Consider the following 22,206-nt stretch of genomic DNA (forward strand, 5'->3'; position numbering starts at 1 on the left):
GATCATACATTCCTGGTTTATAAGCAAATAAATGCCAACAGCTCTTCTCAGGATCACTTGCTGGCAGGGGTGCCCGGCAAGAGTCTGTAGCTCCTAGAAGCTTCTTGCACAGCAGGAGCATCCCCTTATCCCACTGGGAAACCAAAGTTGCCCACCCTAGAACAAGCCCCTAGTGCCTACTCTAAATCATGAATAAGAAGTGTTATTGGTGACCTCATGTGTAACTACTTAATAGCTGAAGAAAAATGATAAGGCTACAGCCACTTAGAAATGTACATGCTTCCAGTAGCTTTGACTTTTTTTTTCCGGAAAAATGCAACAGAATGACCTATTTTGGCTAGGAAAGAGTAGCCACAACACTGGAAGTGATTTTTTTTCAACTAGAGCAGGGGTTTAAAGACCTGCCCAGAGCCACTGAAGACACTGGTGGCCTGGCGTGTTAGTAGTATTGGCTTATGTAGGATAGAAATGGGGTTTCCAAGCCATTGATCCCACTTAAAATTAATCACTGTAGGATGGGCTAAGGATAAGTGTTGCTACAATCACCTTCTCCAACTTTTTTAACCTTCTATAGGAGGCTTTGCTGTGGTTATGGGCTTACTAACAGGTATGACCTGCAGCCCAGATCCCCTGGAGTTTGGACAGCATACAGGGTGAATTTGACTCTGCAATTGCTTCTCCCTACCAGATCAAATGTCTCATCATAGTAAACACATTTCTATGCTCTTTTTACCTGTAGGTTTGTTTGTCCAGAATAAGCAAAAGAATCAATAATCCTTGACAGCCTTCTTTTTCCTTCCAAGTATTTCCAGTTAGTCCACACGGCCTATAAATCTGAGAGCATTTTGAACAGAGGCATAGCTCCAGTCAGCTTTTATGTGGCTAAGGAGCTCTATTCTATGTTTTGCAGTGAGTGATTTTGGCAGTATTTTTAGGTTCTTGTTTGGGAAAGGAAAGATGGGATGAGCTCAGATACTCGTCTGCCATGCACAACCATCCTCACTCATAAACACTTCCCTCGCTTCTCCTTCTGGAGAGGGAAAAGTGTTCTCTCAGAAAGGGTTGTTTAACATAGAAACAGCATGAGCTCACAGATTCTTTTCCTTCACAGGGCATGTTTCAGAATATACGTTTAAAAAAAAGGAATCAAGGACACAAAAGGTCTGACACAGCAAGTCCTCTTCTCGCCACTTGAGACCCCCTGCATCTTCTTGCGCACAGATGCTGACTTGGGGATTTGTGCAAGGGGGACAACAATTCTCAGAAAAAGGCAAGGGGAAGGTCATAAACCACGAAACTGCACAGGAGATGGTTATCACAGTGTTAAGAGCAGGCGTTAAACTGGGAGTGAAAAATGCTGTGTTCAAAACTCAGTATCACTGCAACTGCTCTGTTAAATAGGATACATCAGTGCGCTGAGGATGAAGGAGTTTGAACGTACTCCAGTTCCTTTTCTGGGTTAACATGACCTTTGGAATCAAGGTACCAACATGACCCTCAAAGCTGGCTAGATATGCAGATAAGTGCTCACTAAAAATTTGTTAGAATTTACTAACTCCAGTTACCACCAGCACAGGGAACGCAAGCATGTGCTGTATTGAGGGCAGGGGCAGCTGCAGCAGCTTTTTGTTGCTGTCTGAGCTATAGGTGCACCTGTGAGGGAAGGAGCCCAGAGCTCCAGGAGCGGCGGCTCAGTAAGGTTAAAGTCCAAGGGTGGGCAGCTCTTGGTCCTATGGATGCTCAAAGCTCACATCCTCCCTCTCAGGCTGCAGGGAGCAGAGGCAGCGGAGCTAACTCTACCTAAGGAAAACAAAGTGACCTCCAGGGATGCTACTGCCTGAAGGCTTTGCACGATGTCTCTGCCAGAGCCAGACAGAGTTGTTAGGACCAAACAAGGCAAAGATTCATGTTTCACTGCTTTTACTACCACACCCAGCCCAGCCAGATCAGGCTGATGGTGCAGCAAGGCTTCACATGAAACTGTGGATCTGCTGTTTGAACAAATTAACTGCAGTGCTTGATTTCAAAGGAGTAATGATGTCGAATGCCCCTCCTCTAGTTAAACATGACTCTCTCAGCAGATAAGTACTTTTTATTCCAAGTAACACTGTGTCAACACAAATTCACATTTTCCTCTTAGCCCAGCACCCTGTCAATACACACATACGCACACAAGCACACAAGGCAATATTGACTGATGAAGTTTGAGAACACGAGTTTTCAACCAGAAAGTCAACAGAAATTACTTTTTGGACACTTGTCTTATTTGAGTTGTGCAGAATGAACATGCTGTTATAACTCGTGTTTGCAAACAGAAAACTTAATGCTCAGCTGCAACCTATAAGCATGAAATCAGCCAGAGCATCCTGTGAAAAATTTTTTTTTATTTCTAACATGACAGCCTTCAACAGCAGACAAATAATATTTGGATCAAGGTGGGAATTGCCTTTGGAAAGCAATATGAAGAAAGAAGAAAATTATGTTTTCCTTTAACTGATGATCTCTTTTGCTCTTGAATTACTAGTAAAAATATATATTTATGTACGTATTATAAGTGTTCATAATATTAATATGAAAGAAAAAAAGAAAAAGTAATAAAAGAAATAATAAAATATATTTTAAAAAAACACATTTTTTTTGCCCTGATGAAATCTACACAACTCTTAGCATCTTTACCAATTTTACTAAGTCATTTAAATCAAAAGAATGATAACCAGTGCTTTTAAATTAATATCTCTGGTTATTCTTTCTTTTAAAAGCATTTCCAAGAATATAATAAAAAAGATCTTTTTATATCTTCATGTTGAATTGGGTAAAATATATGAAGAAGTGTAAAATCAACAGTCTGCCAAAACCAGGGAGGAAAGTAGACCTCAGCTCATTTTTGAACCAATATAAACAATATTTACAATACTAGTCTCTTTCCTATAGATATGGTAAGTGTAATCCTCATCAGCAGTGCATAGTTAAATAGTAAACCCCTAGGCAAATCGTTATACAGAGGCACACAAGGAGATGTGGGAAATGCTAAATGACTTGTACTAAATCCATATAGCAAACCAGCCAGAGTTTACAACAGACTCATGCATCTTGCAGTAATGCTTGCATCTGTTTCTGATCTCACTCTTTCCTGGGCTGTCACCAAATGATGACGAACTCAGAAAATTCTTTCTGGAAAAGCAGTATTTCCAGAGACAACGTCCAGGGTCATTTAAAGTGCAAATTACTTATTTTACCTGTTCTGATATTCACATGGTACATACAGAGCAGCTTAATCTCTTTTCCAAAAGAGCAGCCTTCGCATCACCCAAAAATATTACTTTAGAGCTTAGGGTATCATCATTTTTTCCTAAGGAAGACTTACTTTAAGTGTTGCAAATAAAAAGGTAATGTTATCAAAGACAATTGAAAAGGCCTTGATCAAGACCACGGTGTTCCCAGCGAAGAGCAATCAAACATGAGGCCAGACTGGGCATGGCAGAGGGCAACCAGACAAAAAACAAAAAACATATTAGCAATTGAGGTGAATATTTCCAGAATATTTGTAAAGACAGTACTTGACATGGCAAAAAAATAATATGCACTGCTGAATTTTCTTTTTAAAGATTTCCAGTTGTTTAAACTCCGAGGAAATCCAGAGTGAAGCTTTGTGGGGCAGGATTTGGTCTGTGACACCAATTTTCAGCTTCAAGCCTGTTGGCCGATACTGGGAGTAGGCTGGGCACTAGATGCCTGGCTACCAAAACAAGCTGAAATCTGAATTTAAAAGAGGCCCCAGCAATAAACAGCATGATCAGACAGATCCATTCCCATATATGAACATGGGAAGAAGGAACAACAAAGTTAACATCTTACAGATCCATTTTCTCTGAAGAACCCATAGATAATTGTCCTAAGACAACACTGAAGTATTATGGACTTTTTGACAAACACAATTGTTTGGCCTTGCTGCATATGCCCTGCAGCTCCCCGGTGCTGGAACACCAGGAGGTATCTACGGACTGGGGAAGCCTCTTCAGCGAACAGATGTATTGGGATGAGCACTGTGGGGGTATTCAAACCCTTCTTGGGGTTTTGGCTTATGGTTATAAAAGCTTCTTATTTTTTTATGAACGTCTGCTGAATTTGGAAACTAGGGTGCTCAACACCATCCATATCATCTCCCTATTACAAAAGGTTTATTCTGTGACATACATGGAAATATGCTGCAGCATATTTGATGCCCTCTGAAGAGAGTTTTCATACTATAAATCAGCAATAAATAGTTTAATCGCTCTCATCCACAAACACGCCTGGACACATTATGAGAGTATTGTTTAAAAAAACAAAAGCACAAACAAAACCAACACAAGAAAAACCTGACTACTTGCATAAAATGCTGCTGTGCAAGACATCGATGCACTCAGATTTCACATTTCCCATTTTCCCTGTCTCTGCCTGGTTATCACATCATCCTGGATGCCCCTGCTTCTACTGCCTGCTCCAGCAAACACAACTGCATCAACAGGCAACTCATGAAGGTGGACAGACTGATTACATGACTTCAAGTGGCACAAGACTGTTAGCAAGAATATTCAAAAGTCCATTGCCTTATATAAAAGTAACTATTGCTGAAGTTTTTGACCGAAGTTTAGTATTTTGATTTGTGCTGTATTTAGTATTTGATGTGTGCTGATGTGAACTGCAAGACCAGAGATAAGGTTACCCACTACTAATGCACCACTACACTCTAAGTGGTCACATCTATACATTGAAATTGCAATACATATATGTATATATATTCATTCCATAACAACTACAGAAAAATCACCTGAAACAGTATTTCCCCATCTCCTGCCACTGGAGGGCATTCATTACCCTTACAAAACTTCCCTATTGCAGTTTGCAAGCAGCAGAGCTGCTCCAAAAAAGGCACATGGGGGGTCTGTGTTGTTCTGTCTTATCCCCCACAATGCTAAAACACACTTGCAGATGCTCTCCGGTATTTCCCCCATTGGAGCTCCCCAAGAAACCAAGACTCTTCAGCACAAAAGTATTTGAACAAGCATTTTATTTACATGCTCAGAACAACCTTGCTGAAGACAGGAAGCTTGTTCAGCAGCTTAAAACTAGACATTGGCTCAAAAGCTGCAGTGCTGACCATGGCTGGGGAGCAGCATCTGGCCCCTGTCCTGAGAGGAGATCGGGTCAGTGCTTTGGCACTTGTGTTTCTGAAGTTTTGGCCCAGCAGCTGTGCAGTCCTACCACGTAGATGTGTTATTATTCCCTTAGATGCAAATCAAGTTGATAGCGTTATTGAATATCTCACATCATACATTTTATTAAGTAGGAGCAAAGAAGCATATTTTTTCCACAGGGGAAAGATCATATAAGCCTCTGCACAGCTCACATCACCATGGGGGCCGAAAGCCAGTGCTTGTATATTTCAGGGAACTGGAATTCTCTCAGAGTTACTCAGGCCAGTACCACCTCTCTGAGAAGTTATTTATTATAATAAAATTTCCCCAGGCTCAAAGCAGACTACCTGGTCCTTTAATTACCAGGATTACATTTAGCATGATAGAAACACTGGGCTCCAGCTTTGCCAAAAATTCATACAGTCCCTGCTTCAAGGACCTCACCAGGTCTGAATTAAGTTTCAGGGCAAAGCTTTTGCATTCTCATACGATTTTTTTCATTTGTATCCAAGGTTCATGAATGGCTTTCATAACAGTTTTGGGGATTAAAGTTTGGTAAGGATAAAAATAGCTGAGGGGAGGAAGGAAACCAACTATAAATAAACCTAGCTATTTCTACCCAGTGTATATATAGAAGGAAGACACTTGCATATCAGTTAAAGATATAAAACGGGTGTGTTGGCACCTCGGGAGGGCCTGGATTTTCTGCAGCTAGGTGTGAGAGTGATGACATGAAACGATCAGTACAGCCTCGCATCACTGTACTGGAGCTCATGTATTTACCAGCAGCCTGTCCCTCTCAATACATTGACAGTCATGCACAATTGCTATACATCATGAATAAGGATATGGAACTGTTGGAACAGCTCCAGAGGAGGGCTAAAAAGATCATCAGAGAAACAGAGCACCTCTGCCATGAGGACGGGCTGAGAGAGTTGGGGTTGATCAGCCTGAGGAAGAGAAGGCTCTGGGTACACACTAGAGCAGCCTTCCAGTACCTGAAGGGGGCTACAAGAAAGCTGGCGAGGGACTTTTTACATGGGCAGGTAGTGATAGGACAAGGGGGAGTGGCTTTAAATTGGAGGGATGAAGATTTAGATTAGACATTAGGAAGAAATTCTTCACGATGACAGTGGTGAGGCACTGGCACAGGCTGCCCAGGGAAGCCTTGGATGCCCCATCCCTGGAGATGTTCAAGGCCAGGCTGGATGGGTCCTTGAGCAGCCTGGTCTAGCGGGAGGTGTCCCTGCCCATGGCAGAGGAGTTGGAACTGGATGATCTTTAAGGTCCCTTCCAACCCAAACCATTCTATGACCATTCTGCCATCACTCAGCCCACCCTGGAAAGTTTAAAGCCACTTGCTTTCTCTCAGCCTCACTGCAACCTGCCCACAAATGCCTCAGCTAGAGAAATACACTGGGTTAGAGAAATATGAGGATTACACAAGGAAATAAATATGTTATATTTTCAAGTAGTTGCTCTAAGGGTGTGTGAATAAGCTTTTGACTGGGCAGAGGTGAAAAATATTTCATGAGCACTTGTTGAGACAGTCTACTTCTCAATGTTACCTCACTCATTGTATTCAGGATTACTGGAAAATCATATTGGCATCAAATGACAACCCTCTATATCAGTCTTCATCGCCCTGGGAGGGTTTCTTATAGTTGTGTTTTCTTTCAATATACTTTTCTGCCTGACATATTGCATAATGTGTTTTTTAACAAAAAAACATTAACATCATTAATGCTCCTTCATTTTAAAAGGAAGAACTGGGGACATCTGAATATAATAAATACTTGCTGATCTTGATCAAAAGGGATCCCACCTTCTAAATGTGCATTAGTTACTGTACAGAGTATCATGTTAATACATTTTAAATGTTTTGTAGCTCCAGAATTACAGCTGTTGATGCTCCAATACCCTGAACAGTCCTGAATGGTGTATTCCTCAAGACAGCTGGAAATATATTTAAAGTATTTCTTTACAAACACTGCCCTAGAAACTAGCGTGCTGAATGGAACACAGTTCACTTAAATGCAGGAATGTGACCAAATACAAGAATTTGGCCAAGCAATCCAGAACAAAATGTTGCAAATCTAAGATATACATGTTCGTGAACAAAGAACCAGCAGTTGCTAAACAATTAATTCCGTCTGAGTTAGAGGAGATTGTGGTACCTCAAAGGTGCAGATTTGATTATGCTTGAAAGGCAATGTTACACACTCACTCCTAAATCAAGGGAATTATCAAACTCCACTCAGACAAATAGAAGTCCAGAAATCAGTGCTAAACAAAGATCAAGGGTACAATAGTCCAATAAATTCACATGAAATCTGTATCCTGTGTTACTTGGGCAGGACTGTCCAAGAGCTGAAGCTTGAATATATATTTTTATTCATTACCATACAGTATAAAAAGAACTTTTTATTAAGAAAAAAAAAATGAAGTTACTTGCAAATACCTTACCTTCAATCCCTAAGTTTTAATTCTGTTTCACATCCCAAGTATGTGAAATACTTCACCAAAAGCATCATATTTACAGATACGTCAACTGAAGATTCAAAGGTCAAGAGGCCATCTAAAACATGAGCCAGGCTAGCAGTGCTGACAACTGACACAGTGCCAAGTAAGGGACAAATACATAAGATAAGGGACAAGGTACTTGGGCTCTCATTCCTGCTTGCAGAGAAGACTAAATACATTGTAAAGACTGCATGCTATTCATTCCTGACTTAGGGCACACACCATACTGCAAACTCCAAATGACCAATGTACACTGGAGCAGACACAGAGGTTAACAGGTCAGTAGAAACCCTCCTCTTATCTTGAGTGAGGTTTTAACTGCAGCTTCTGAGGTTTAATCTGGCTTTCCAAATCTCATTTTCAACCTCCCAGTTGAAAAAAAAATGCAGTAGAAAGGCAAGACCATCAATACGGTGCATTACAGAGCCTTTAACAAAGTTTGTCAAAGCATATTACACTGAAAGTTCACTCGAAAGAGTGAAAATTCGACTTATCACAGACACACAGTTTGCTCCCTCAGCTGAAGAATATCGACTTTCTCTCACTGTCTTACAATCTCCAGCATTGCTGTCTACATTCTCAGTAGTCAGAAAATCACATTGCCTAGAGGTCACATCAGATCCTGTGCATAACACCAATCCAATCCTGCCACTTCAATTCATTTTGGAAACTCAGCTTCCTACCAATCCTTCAAGCAATAAGGAATACCAAACCTAGAAAGAGATAGTGCAGGTATAACAGTACAGGTATATATGTGGTCAAGCCATAGTCCCTCACATTGTTACCACAGTCTCTCATGACTTTCATTAACTTGCATTAAAAAAAAGAAAGAAAAGCGCTTGCTAATTTGAACAGAAGTTCTCTGTAGCTCTTTGATTAGTTAATACCACCTTAACAAATCATGGTTTAAGAGGCAGTGAGTGCACTTTCAATACAGTGACAGCAGGAACTTCAGAGAAACTCAAAAAAAGGAGAAAGGTACATAAGAATCTGGGTTTGTAGGAAAGGTCGCTCAAGAGTTTACTGCTGTTTCGTACACAATCAGATGAAGTGTCGCACTGGAAGATAGAAAACTGTTTTCTAGCCCTACTGCAAATGCCCTGTCTGACCTCAGGTCAGACAGATAATCTCTTCACACTTCACATCCAAACAACAAATTTCTATTTTGAGTCCCTTCTGGGAGAACAAATAAACAATATTTCACACATTGCTCCATCTCCTCATTAATCTCACAGCAGCCTACCTTAAAAGTCAACTCTGTTACACACTAACTAAAAACACTTCCAGAGACAGTAACCAACCTGGAAAATCCTTTAATATGCAAATTTTCCTAATTCATCCAAGCCAACAAGCTTTTCATGTTTACTTTAAATAGGCAGCATCTTTCTCCATTAGCTATAAGAGGAACAGCTAAGCTTTCTGCACCAGCAAATCTTCACTCAGATTCATAGTACAGGACAAACCTGATCAAATAAGAAGCACATGGTGCAGCTACTTAAAAGTCTTAAATTTATCAATGCAGATAAAGAAAGTGCACTTACTTCTTGATGAAAGGAAGGCTGCAACTTCCCTGGCTGCAGAGCTACAGAGCAAACAGCACAGCCCTCCTCTGAGCTCTGTCAGGGAGAGGCCAGCACACATGAGGGGTATTTGCACCCAGGTGCCCCAGGGAACAGTGACTGGAAATTGCAGCTGTGTGAAGAAAAATAAGTTTAATTAGAAGCAAATGGGCTTGGATACACTGATGACATGAGAAACCAGACTTTCGTGCTTAATTTTATTTTATTCCCAGTTGGAACAACTTTTATTAACAGATGCTCCATCTATTTCATCGAGGGGTGTGACTCAGAGTTGTGACTCCAGCTACCCACAACAATATCATTCATATGCTCTCCTGTAGCGTGTACAGGTCAGTTTAGCAAACACGTATTCATCTAATTTAACCTCACAGAATCCTATTGACATCAGTGAGTGCAGTTAAGCAACCATAGGAGTTCAAGATCAAAGTTAGACTTGCCTAAACTCTACAGCCCAAGCTGTTGCAGCAGAGGAGTACACCTCCAGCAGTCAACCTGCCTTCATTATGCCTGGTTTTTGACTCTTCCTAATGGTCTGATCTGCAATTTAACCCAAACATCTTCCCTTAAATCCATATGTCAATCTTGACAAGTTTAATCACGGGAAAAAAAATCATAAAGGCTGCATCAGTCTATGCAGCAATGGATGGTTTTTTTAATGTGTCTTGAAAGCCTAGAACAGAATATGCAGTTTGCTTCTGGGAGCAAAGCCACCTTAGGAACACAAAGGTTGACCAAGGTCATTCCTTGATTAAAACAGGAGCTGGATGGCAGAAAGAGGAAAGTTCATAAATAAGATGTTCCAGAACTGCTCAGAACACATTGCTTTCTAGCTGAAATATAATTGCTCGATATATTCACTTTTGCATATGTAAGGGAATTTCTGTACAGAATTAAAAATAACTTTCTTGTTGTAGAAACAGACTAGAAACGCATAGATCAACGTCTCTCATTACGCCTTCCAAGCAAAACCACATGCAGATTTTAGTTAGTGTGCATCTCTGTGAGACATTCCAAGGCAAAAAAAAATACAGGGTAAAAGGAAACTCAAAAATATGAGTCCAGCTGTATAACTCTTAGAAATTATCAACTTAAATTAACTGACCGTGTCATAGACTAACCCTCAAGAGGTGCTTAGTCACACTGCTGAAGAAGATGAAATGGAAAATACAGTAGGGCTGGAAGACACCCAAAGAAAAATGAGAAAGGAGCGACATTGTGAAGGACTGTGGGTCAAAATGCAGATGAAGACATACTGTGCTTCACAAAGACAGATAACTTACTTGAATTGCTTACAGCTTGATTTAGCCAAACATTCACAAAAGTCAAGACACCAGAATCTACATAGACATAAAGCTTGACCCTGTCTACGTTGTGTGACCAGCAGCTTAAAGAAGTGTTCAGAAAGAAGGATACTTAACAGCAAGTTTTCACTGTCCTTTACAGATACACCGTTTTTGTGACACTACTTCACCACAGAAATCAGAACATTTTGTCCTGAGAAGCAAGGACAATTCTTTTAAGAATGTTGTTCTGAACGAATTAAAATTCAAAAATGGAGAAACAGTTAAAGAGGACAAAGAATACTGTTAATGAAATAACAGTTAATGAAATGTCTAGTAGCAGATTAAACAGACATTTCACCCATGAGAACTGAGGCTAAGGGATAAGACCAGCTTGTTCTTTAGTGTCCCAGGACCAAACAGTCACCTTGGCTTCAAGCTTTGGAGACTTTGCCCACTAGAGATGTCACAGACGATTTTCCTGGCACCAGGAGACTGTTCTGGGGAGCACTGATGTCCTTCCATTGATCCTGGCAGACTCTCGACTGGGTTATGGAGGTGAGAGCACTGCAAGCGTGGTGGCTGCTTTTGAGGTGCCAGCAGAGGCTCCAGTCCCACAGAGGAGTGGGAGGACTGGCAGCACCAATGCCACACTCTGCTGCTGTAATTGAAAAACAGACCAAAGCCACTTAATTTTAAAAGACAGACAAACATATTTCATGCCAACTTTAGCATAGATCATGCTGCTGATGTCCATACTGAGCACTGCAAGGATGAAGACAGCCACAGCTCCTGAGGGGCTCTGTCTCTACGTTGCTGGCAGAGGAGAAGCACACACCAAAGTGTTTTCTGGCATGTAACATTGCCAGGGAAATTCACTCTTCAAACTGATACTTTCCTGCTGAATGAAGAGCTGAACCACATTATAGGTAGTTGGGTGCCATCCATGTACAGAACGTGACTATGTTTAACAAACTGGAGTAATAAAAAGATAGGAAATGGGAAGCTGGGGCAAGCAAGGAGTATAGCATGATAAAAAAGGAAAGTGAAGAATTTATAACTGAGAGAGGCCTGCAAAGCACACAATAAAAGAAAGCAGACTAGCCTTATAGGATTGCAGAGCCCTAAAACTGACAGTTTGGGCACAAATTTGCAGCCAGAATTCTACAGGATGGATCTTTGAAAACTACACCTACCTCTAGGGCTACATGGTCTTAAGGCATTCCCCAAATGTTCCTTATCCAGTCAACCCAGAGAGATACCAGCAATTAAATTCCACTGAAACAGGGCAAGGTGGGGCATGTGGAGGGCACTAAGCTGGCAAGTAGGAAATGCAGAAGAAAGGTCTCTGAAATAATCTTTCCCAGACCAAGAGTCATAAGCCATCTAGGTGTGAGACCCAGATTATCCTGAGCTCCTAATAGCTTTCTGTACTGAAGTTCCTATGATCTTAATTCATTTTTTTTAAAAAAAAATGGTTCATATGATGCTCTGATGGTACACATATTCCTTTACTTTGTGGAAACCCAAAGTTACAGGCCTTCTGTGGTTCAACCCTGCTTCCTGGCAAGTACTCCCAATAACCGTGTTGCAAGCAGGCACTCTCCTCCCTTAACATCTTTTCCTCACAGGGCAACAGATTCATGCTTATGCCTGTTTCTTCTTCTACTCAAGGCACGCCTTCTCCAAAGTGCAACCTAGTTTCAGAAGAAGGGTTGAGGAAAAAACTCTACTCTTACTTTTTTTCTTGTATAGAAAGTACACTCGTAATGTGAATTTAAGCCCCTAACACTGAGTAGCAGCACATCAGGTCCCTGGGCTAATGCCCTACTCCTTCGGCTGTTACACAGAGAACGGGCACATGTCAGTTGTGGAGCCTTTTGGCTCCCACTAAAATGTAGTTGTTCAACTTCCTAACCCAAATATAACTTACTCTTTGGTTTTGGTGTAGAACAAGAAACCAGAAAAGACTCCTCAGAGAAATCACTGGAGCAGCAGGGAAGAAGACAAGTGCCGATGGAACACAAAATGGCACCAGAAAAACAGCTGCAGTTGCCAACAGGAAGGTGCAAAGGTGTAGACAATAGAGAGCATTGATGAGAAAAAGAAAAAAAGGACAAACACTACGCACAGCTTATAAGAAAGAATCAAGAGAATTTCACAACACTGCTTTCTGTTCCATTTTCATGCTAGATCAGCCAGTCTTTGCCAAACCTTTCCTTCCCATGGGGCTGTTATCTTGTTGGGTTAGTTTCTTGTTCACTTGGATATTTGAGTCACCCAGAGCCTGTGGAGGGATCTGGAAATGGTCCTTTGTGCATTTAAAGAATAAACACAAAAGCAGCTGATGATTAGTTCACATTCTGACTGTGCATTTTTATAGCGAGTTTGATATGTTGAATGTTCTCAGCATGATTCATCCAGAAAAATAGCAGTGTTATGTACAAGGGCATGCTGGAGCAGGCAGAAACATTTCAAGGAAATGTAGATTTAGCCAGAGGATTTAAATATCAACATACAAAATATTATCTGGCTTTGTCTGGATGAAGAACACTTTTATGGGCTAGTATTCTCAACAGAAGTTAAAGGAAGGTAGGCACCCAAAACCCATTGAAATATTCCAAGCTCTTTTTAACATTCCATCCTGGAATAGACTCTCAGATTAGGCTAACGGATAAGATCCAAATGTGCATAAGTGAGTGTAGCCTCAACATGGAATCATAGAAAAACAGGGAAAAAAAAACTCTCATGAAGTGATCTGGTTTATTCACCTGCCCCAGGCAGGATCATCTATACCTGTATCATTCATAACAGATGCTTGCCAATCAAATTTTTAAAGATCTCTAATGTTGGAAACTCCAATATTTCATTATCCTCACTTTCAGAAAGCTTTTCCCTATTGTTTAACCTGCATCTTTCTTCCTGTAGGATAAGATCAATACTTCTCATCACATAAAACATGGACGTTTAGTAAAGACTCTTTCTATCCTTCTTACAGCCTGATTATACCTTCTGCATACTTGAGGATTATCCCTGCATTGCCCAAATTTCTCTTCTAAAAGCTGAACCATGTAACTTTACTGGCTCTCATCTCCTTGGTCATATTAAAGACCAATAATTATGATCAATGCTCCTCTTTGGGCTCTTTCTAAATGGTCCACATCCTCTTGAACTACAATGCCAGACAAGTTCAGCTGAGGATTTTACAATGCTGATGATAGGAGAAAGATTACTGTATATATCAGAAAGGCTACATTCTTTCTTGTACATTCTGGTATTCAGCATTACACTCCCTGTTTTTCACAAAAGTATGACTTTGTTGACTCATTTAACTCCCAGAAGAAAACCTTTCCTCATTTATTGAGTTCTCTCTCTTCTTTTTACACCCCACTTATCCTAGCTAACCACCTCAAAAAGCAATTTTTCTTGTACAGGATCTCTTACTTCAGATCCTAATTAACAACTTCCAGTTGACTGATTATTTAAAGTAGATGTAGCTTCTATAGAGCTTGCTCATCTGCCAGTGTAATGCTCTTGAACAGAAGAGTTAGCAATTACAGAAATTAACCCCTGTGGTTTTTTTCCAGCCTGTGCAATTTATTTTAAAATACAAAATAAAACAAAACTAAACACTTAAGGTGTAACAATAAACTTAAAAAGACTACATAAAACATCATTCAATCTCTCTCATCTATCATAAGAATAATTGGCTTGTAAGGTTTCAGAGAAGATCATGTCAACAATTTGGGAAGACAGCACAATGTTGGACATGTAGTTATTAGTCTAAATTTGCAAACCTGGTTATCAACTGTAAGTACAGAAACTGACTTTTAGCTGAAAACACATAGCAATGAAATTCTGATGCTAAAAAGTCTGCAAAGAGATGTTTTCAGCATATGCTACGTTTAAGACAGCCATTTACATTACCAGTAGTTTTGCTTAAAGTGGATGGTACAACGTAGGCAAATCCTGCACTGACAGCACCCCGGGAATAACGGAGCACAGAGAGAGCAGCCCTTCTTAAGGCTGTGAACCTGGGATATGCGGGGGGGGTGTTAGCATCAAAATCCTGGCTGAATCAACACAGACTGACTTGTTACGACTGCAACAGGTGCTATTACATATTCAACAGTTTCAGTTACCCGAACATAGCATCTGAGTTTCTGTATATATTTCCTAGTGTATACAGCTATATAGGCATGTGTGTATTTTCTACTTTCTAAATGAAGTGCATTCCCAAAACCTACTCTAAAAGAATATAAATATTATAAAATCAGGCACTCAGAAAGTATAAACTGTGAGAAATTTGTCTGGGAAGACTGGAGGTGTGCTTGTGCTCATACAGAATAAAAGCAAACACTGTGGTTTTCTGCAGAACCTCTGTCCCTTTCGTGGTGGACTTTTCTAGAGCTGTTGAAAACAGAATCATTTCCCTTCCATTTTTACAGTGCGCAAAATACAGATCATGCATGAAAAACATTAATATCCTCATGGATATTTCCAGCATGCATTCATCACAAGATCAGAGACTGACATTCTGAAGGCACTCGGACACTTGGGTCAACAGAAAACCAGGAGGATCTGGACTTAAGCATTCCCAAGACCTAGGGCACACAGTGCTACTGCCCATGAGAAACCAGCAGAGCCCAAGTACACCAGATGCCACAGTTACCAACTGCCTGCTGCGGCTGCACTGAGCAGGGGTTACATTGAGTACATAAAGCATCAAGCAAAGGACCAGGGAGACCAACTCCTCACTGCAGGTCTTCCGATTTTGCATTTGGAGCTTGCTAACGTAAAAGACATGAAAAGCTAACCTGGGTAGAGTTGAGCTACAATAGCCTCACTGCATTGCACTGAGGGAAGCTGAGCTCTGCCTGTTGGTACACAAGCTTATATCCATATGACCCCAGGGATAGTGGCACTGCAGCTAGTGTTCAGGGCAGCAGCACTGGGGCCAGAGAGAAGCAAACACAAAGGCTTCGAACACAACTTACTAGAGACGTCTTCCTCTCTTCCACCCACCAGGCCCCATGCTATCATACACCCCCGTGAGGATGGTGCCACAGAATCACAGAATAGGTTAGGCTGGAAAAGACTTTTAAGATCATCAAGTGCAACTCTAAAGCTAACGCTGTCAAGCCCACCACTAAACCACGTTCCTAGGCACCATATCCACATGTCTTTTAAATACCTCCAGAGATCATAACTTAACCATTTCCCCTGGACAGCCTGTTCCAATGCTTGACTTTCAGAGAAATAATATTTCCTAGTACCCAGTTCAGACATCCACTTGTGCAACTTGAAGCCATTTCATCTCATTCTATCACTTATTACTTAGGAGAAGACACTATCACCTATCTCATTACAACCTCCTTTCAGGTGCTTGTAAAGAACAATAAGGTCTCCCCTCAGTCGCCTTTCATAAGACTTGTACCACTTATGCTACTTGGTACCCTGGGAAAGGTTCAATAACTACGCAGACGAGTGGGAACTTCATAGTGCCAAATATTGCCTTGGTGAAAGTCATTTTAGCAAGTGACCTCACCATCCTAGTTGTTGTGATAGACTTCAGCAATAGAATGGAGACCCGTGAATCTTTTTTTCTAAAGAATGCATGTTCCCTCCCTGTTAGAACAACCTCTGAGTATTTGAGTTCCAGTTGCAGAAGCTGTACTTAACTTCCACAAACCAAGGCTCATTATCAAGCTTCAAACAAAGCTCCAGTCAGTTCTGAGCCATCAGGCACATTTGCCTCCAACTACTTTTCCATAAAGCCCAACTGACCTTACATTAAACTGGAATTCCATCTCAGTTGTCCCTCCAACACTCAAAAGCAAGGCAGGCTTTTACTGAGCACTTAGAGACGCTCCTAGACCCTGCCCAGCATTATACGTGCAGCACTGCTAGAGTCCCTAGCAACATTTTCAAGGCAGGAATGGCTAAGATGCAAGATTTAGCCCACATAGGTTAACCACTTTACCCTGTTTCTTTACCAGTGCTCAAAGTAAAGCTATAATAGGGAAACCTTTTTTCTTACTAATTCAATTGTGTTTACAAGCACAGCTACACCATCCCAAGAATCATAGCCCTGTCAGAAGCATAATTCAGCAAATATTTAAGCACTTATCAGGTCAGTGGTGATCCCAAGATGTGAAACCCAGAGAGACATCTGCGCAATCATTTCTCTCATTTCTATTAACTAACTTTAACAAAGGCTTGCATCTCATTTGTTACCAAGCTTGCAAGGTCACTACTGAGTTTACTGATGAGTTACAATCCCATTGAAAAACTAATCTCTATTCCTTTTCCATTCTGCCCTAACATTACACAATTAGGATTGAACATAGAACATTTTCCAAGTCACGCTTCCAAATTACAGTTACCAGCTTCTTCTGACTTCTTGGAGACCCATAAACATTTAAGAAGATTAAAACAATTGGGGGGGGGTTGTTTCTTTTAACATATTTCAGTAAAACTGTCATCAGGATGAGTTTAAGAAGTCCAGCTATTACAACGATTGCAATGTCTGAAGAAACTGAAATTCTTGTACTGCATTTTAATCTGATTGATTATTTCAAAATTAGAGAAGTCCTTTCAGGCCAGTGAATGTTCAGGCCACCCATAACAAGAGGAACTATCCTACGAGTGTGAATTTCTCTAAGGGCTCCACAGGTACTTATTACTTTATTTGATACTTCTTACAATGTCATCTTGCAGATTCAAAAGAGGCCTGGTAAAATGTTACAAAAGACAAACTGAGTCACAGAAGCCAGAGACGTATCAGGAGCCTAAGGCTAATCAGGGAGTTAAACAGCATCCCTAGAGTTTGGATGTCAAAGTTGCTGGGTAACATCCTTTTCTAATGCAACCATCATTTTCCTGCTGTCTTATACTTGCAGGTATGTTGCCTCATTGCTGGTGGAGGAGCGGACAACATCTACTGCCCATTTGGTTTCACATTTATACAAGAATTTTGCTGTTTTTACTGTGCATCACTGTATTCCCTTGCAATATTTGCATTGAAAATACAAGTATCCAGGTGGATTAGTTGGAAATGTGGCTTTTAAAAGGAATATCCCACTTCTGGCTCTACTTTTGATTCAGAGGTGATGTGCAGAGCTCTAAGTTGTGAACATGTTGCTTTTGTCTAATTCTCTTTTCTCTAAGACACAAATTTCAGAATTTCCTGCTGACTTATTACAGGTTATTCTTACCAGACTCATTACAATGTAGTAATTGTTTAAATATCTGATCTGGATATTTTTTCAGATTTTTTATTATTATTTGCCACCAGGAGGTGCAAATGATCTTCTCACCAGCACTGTTTTAGTCCTCCTATTTGCCAGCCACATTCTGAGGTGGAAATGGGTTTCTTTATTCTTTTATCAGTATTCTGGTTTATTTATTGCTGTCCCTTCCCTCTCTTCCTACTTGCTAGCCATGAGGGTTTTTGAAACCCTTACCCAAATGTGACTTTCAACCTGCCTTTGAAACAACTTTCTCTATGTTGCTCTTGCTGCTGGCAGAAATAGCTGTAGTGCTGACACATTGGATAACTGGATGTACAGTGCCAGGGCGTTACTACAGCTGATTTCTGCCAGTGCTTTGTGATCAGCCTTTAAGCAGCTTGGCCAAGTCTGTCTGAGAGCTGACTGCACGCCACACCAAGAAAGCAAAGGTCCCACCAAATGCCTGTGATCCACTTCCTAAAGAAGTGAGCAGCCTGGGCTGGTGGCAATCCCAGAATTAAAAGCAGGAGGAAGGGGAAAATATACCCCTGTCCTTCTCACCCTGTGCAGAGGTGAAAGCATTAAGGATGGGTGGGGTTTCTGTCCCGCTGCAAGTGTGTTCAAATCCAAATGTAAATTTAGCCCTCGTGAGAACTGGCATCTGAACTGAAACCAAATCTAACAGAAGGGATTTCTTCCATATGGGTGCAGCCAAGTATGCAAGATATAATCAGATGGTGATGGCAGGCTCTCAAGATTAGGTGGTCTCACTGGACTTCTAGTGAAGATAGCAGAATTTTTAGCAGATTTAGCTGGTTTCCACACTTCTGACTGCAGAATCTGATAGCAGTTCAGATCTGAATTTGGGAATCTCCCTAAGACTAACACGTTTCGAAACAATTTTCTCTCTACACTTTACACACACAAATACACTATCAAGGGGCAGCCACAAAGATGCTGCCATATGACTGTAATGCCAAGCCTGCAAGATGCTTAGCGTTGCTGAAACAGCCACTTCCAGTACCATCAGGAAACACAGTATCCACGGCACCAACCTGTGCCCCACCCTATCTGAGCAGTCTCACCTCTAACATCCTCTGCCCTTTCACCCCATAGAGGTGGGCAGGGTTACCTGGACAGCCTCTTTGTTTTAGGAGTAAAGTAGCAGAGAGCCAGAAACAGACCATACTTCTCTCCATGGCCCAGGGAGCACCATACCTGCTTTCTGCAGCAGAGCTGCTGTGTTTATGTGCCCTAAGAAAGAGAGGGTACCAGGAGGAGGTCCAAAGTCTCAGATCCTTGCAAGGTGCAGGCTGCAGCCTCTGGGATCAGATCCTAGCTTCCTCATGAGACCAGATGAGCTGCAGCATGCTATGTTAGCAAGAGGAGAGAGACAACCCACCTTGCATCTGCAGACCTCACAACCCTGCTAAGCTATTTTCAAGAGCTTATTTGTGCAATGACATCTTGCTATATTGTGATACCTTCTTTTGTTATCAGCATGACGAAAGATACACCCATCAATAAGACACTAATGCCTTCAACCTGTAGTGCAAATCTATATAGGAGTTTCACAGATTTCAAGTGGATCAGCCTTTAACATTCATTTTAAGCTTTTACTCTTCTAGAGCCAAGTGTTAGTATTTTTCCAATAAAACTTCTGTGAAGCTTTTATAAGTTCCAATCATATTTGGAAATCTGGCAAACAATGAGTGCGTGGTGGAGGGAAAAAGCATTTAGAGAGGTCAGAAGTTTAAATGTATTTTCATAGGGAATACAGCCAGGATGAGTTTGCATTGAAAACACTGTCTTTTTTTAATTTTTTTACAGTTCTTAAATTTTTCTTCTGGAAGTTGGGTGCATGTCTTTTCTACAAGTAAGAAACATTTAAAATTTCTCTCTGTTTTTGTCTCTCTCAAAAATACCAAACTAAAAAATCCTGATAAGTTTCTAGGTTTAGTTCAAAATGTGCAGTAGACTTCACTTGGGTTAAAATTACACTTTTGCAGCTAGATTTCCACAGCAATTCAGCAGTCTGTTAATGGCTATGCACCTACCAGCCCCATCTCTACAAACAGCAATGGATGCAGCCTTGTAGTCAGCAATTTGGTCTTCATTTTTGAACACGGCATATGATCCATGTCAATACTTCAGGGTGCACCCATGGTTGGCAAGAAGGTACAGATTCAGAGGAAATCCAGAAAACACTAAGGAGAAAATGATCAAAGAATCATAGAATCACCAGGTTGGAAGAGACCCACTGGATCATCGAGTCCAACCATTCCTATCAAACACTAAACCATGCCCCTTAGCACCTCGTCCACCCGTGCCTTAAACACCTCCAGGGAAGGTGACTCAACCATCTCCCTGGGCAGCCTGTTCCAGTGCCCAATGATCCTGTGAAAAATTTTTTCCTAATGTCCAGCCTAAACCTCCCCTGGCAGAACTTGAGGCCATTCCCTCTTGTCCTGTCCCCTGTCACTTGGGAGAAGAGGCCAGCTCCCTCCTCTCTACAACCTCCTTTCAGGTAGTTGTAGAAAGCAATGCATCGTAATGCATCTAAACAAGTACACCTCCAATACTTTCAACTAGCTCTATATTAACCACCCAGTAGATCTAAAAACTAGTAGCCACTGATGGCAGACAAAGGAAGAACATCCACAAGTCCTGACAGAGGTGAAGTGGGAGGTGAAGTCAAGGTGAAGTGGAAAATGAAGGTTTGTAGTTTGGTATTCAGGAGGACAAAGAACAATGGAGAGAGAGAGAGAGAATAAAAGAGAAGAAAATAAACCAAACATCATCCACGTTCTCTGGACTGTGGCAGAATTGAAAAATCTGGAGGGAATGAACAGGGAGAGAAGAGGAATTAAGGAGCTCCAAGAGTGTGTGGTGTGTACAGCCCAGAGGCACAGCAGCACAGGGAATGATGAGGGTTTATGTGCTTCACCTATGCCAGTTGTCAAGTCCAAGGACAAACTAGAAAATTGCAGACTGACAAAAAGCTTAATTCTCTCTTCATTAACAGGCAAAAGCATTGGCACCGAAGGATACCTCTCATTATCTTCACAGTTATTTTAGCAGTAAATATTGAGTTATCAAATGGAGAGTATGACTGCATCATCAAGTATAAAGAAATCTAAATTCACATAATTGCACCCAACAGCAGATCGCAAATACAAAATTACAGGGTATTTTTCTGTTTTCTGAATGTGCTCTGTAGTTGGAAAAAAGATTACTTTTTTGTAGTGCTAAATTTATTTTCTAGTGCTGAGATTATTGTCTAGTGCTCAGCTGGGAAGGAATTAAGTAGGATCTGAAAAATTGTTAATTAGAAGTGCATGTTGTGGTTAGCAGTTCTGGTTCTTTTTTATCCAGGTTTTACAGCCATAATGTGAATCAGGGACATCAAGGACTGCATTTGTTACTCAGTGAGCTGTATAAGTCAAGGGAATTTTTCTTATGACTCCAAGGGTAAATCACATAAGCACATTGGAGTATTTAATTACTATACACAAGCTGCAGAACACAGGAATGCTGCAAGCAGCGTTAAGTGGCACACAAATCATTCAAATGGATGTCCCTTTTCTCCTTCCTTATGCTTGATTGAAGAGCATTGTGGAAGCTCCTTAGCCAAAGGGTACAGAAGCGATACAGGAAGGTGACCAGGTGACACGCACCACTAGCTGACCCGCAGCTAAACCAGCCATAGGAACGGAAGCGCTACTGCTAAAACATCAGTGATAAACTTACACCTGGCCAGTCTGCCTGAGAAAGCACAGAGAGAATCATGCCTAGCAAGAATTTTGGTAGTCAGCGAGGATAAATTCAACAAAAATGTGTATTATTTTTTTACCGGAAGAATGAAACAATATCAAGATCCAGCCTTCTAGTTCTGGGACAGATGTCCTCATTTACCCAACTGCATGTAACACATTAGGGACTTTTTTTAGCATCTCAAAAGGAAACATGAACTCATAACAAAAGCCTAGGTCATCTTAATGTAGGAGAAATTAAACTAAATGCCTGCCTGGCACTTGCACTTGCACTCTAAGCCTAAGACAGACCTTTGTCTGTAGCTGAGCTGAGCTTACACTTTCCCCAAAGGCCATATGCAACCCTGGCAACACTTAAAATAATCATTTACCTACAAGGGAAACTCATTTCCAGACCAGAAATGAAATAAAATCTTGCAAAACCTGTATCTATGTATTTTGGGAGAAGACAACAGCAACTTGACTGAAGGCCTAACTTGAACTGCTTGTAACTGCACAGATAAAGCTAGAAAACGCTTAGAAAAAGACTGCACTGAAAAAAACCATACATAAATCTTTAAAGAAGTTGGTGACCACAATGATGGGTATAGTTTAAAAACCAGAAAAAACTACAATAGAGCACATTTGGCTGTTTTCATAAC

The 22,206-nt window shown here is 41.0% G+C and overlaps 1 protein-coding gene across 1 annotated transcript in view; it reads left to right on the top strand.

Annotated features, from left to right (window-relative positions):
* ANO3 (anoctamin 3) overlaps window positions 1–14,750 on the top strand; it is a 378,658-nt gene extending 363,908 nt beyond the window's left edge. The window contains exon 28 of the transcript XR_011337490.1: window positions 14,741–14,750. The gene's annotated coding sequence lies outside the window, so the exon portion shown is untranslated. The remainder of the gene's footprint in view (window positions 1–14,740) is intronic.
* Window positions 14,751–22,206: the final 7,456 nt, after the last annotated feature.

The sequence above is a fragment of the Phaenicophaeus curvirostris genome, chromosome 5, assembly GCF_032191515.1.
Source record: "Phaenicophaeus curvirostris isolate KB17595 chromosome 5, BPBGC_Pcur_1.0, whole genome shotgun sequence".
NCBI classification, from domain to species: Eukaryota; Metazoa; Chordata; class Aves; order Cuculiformes; family Cuculidae; genus Phaenicophaeus; species Phaenicophaeus curvirostris.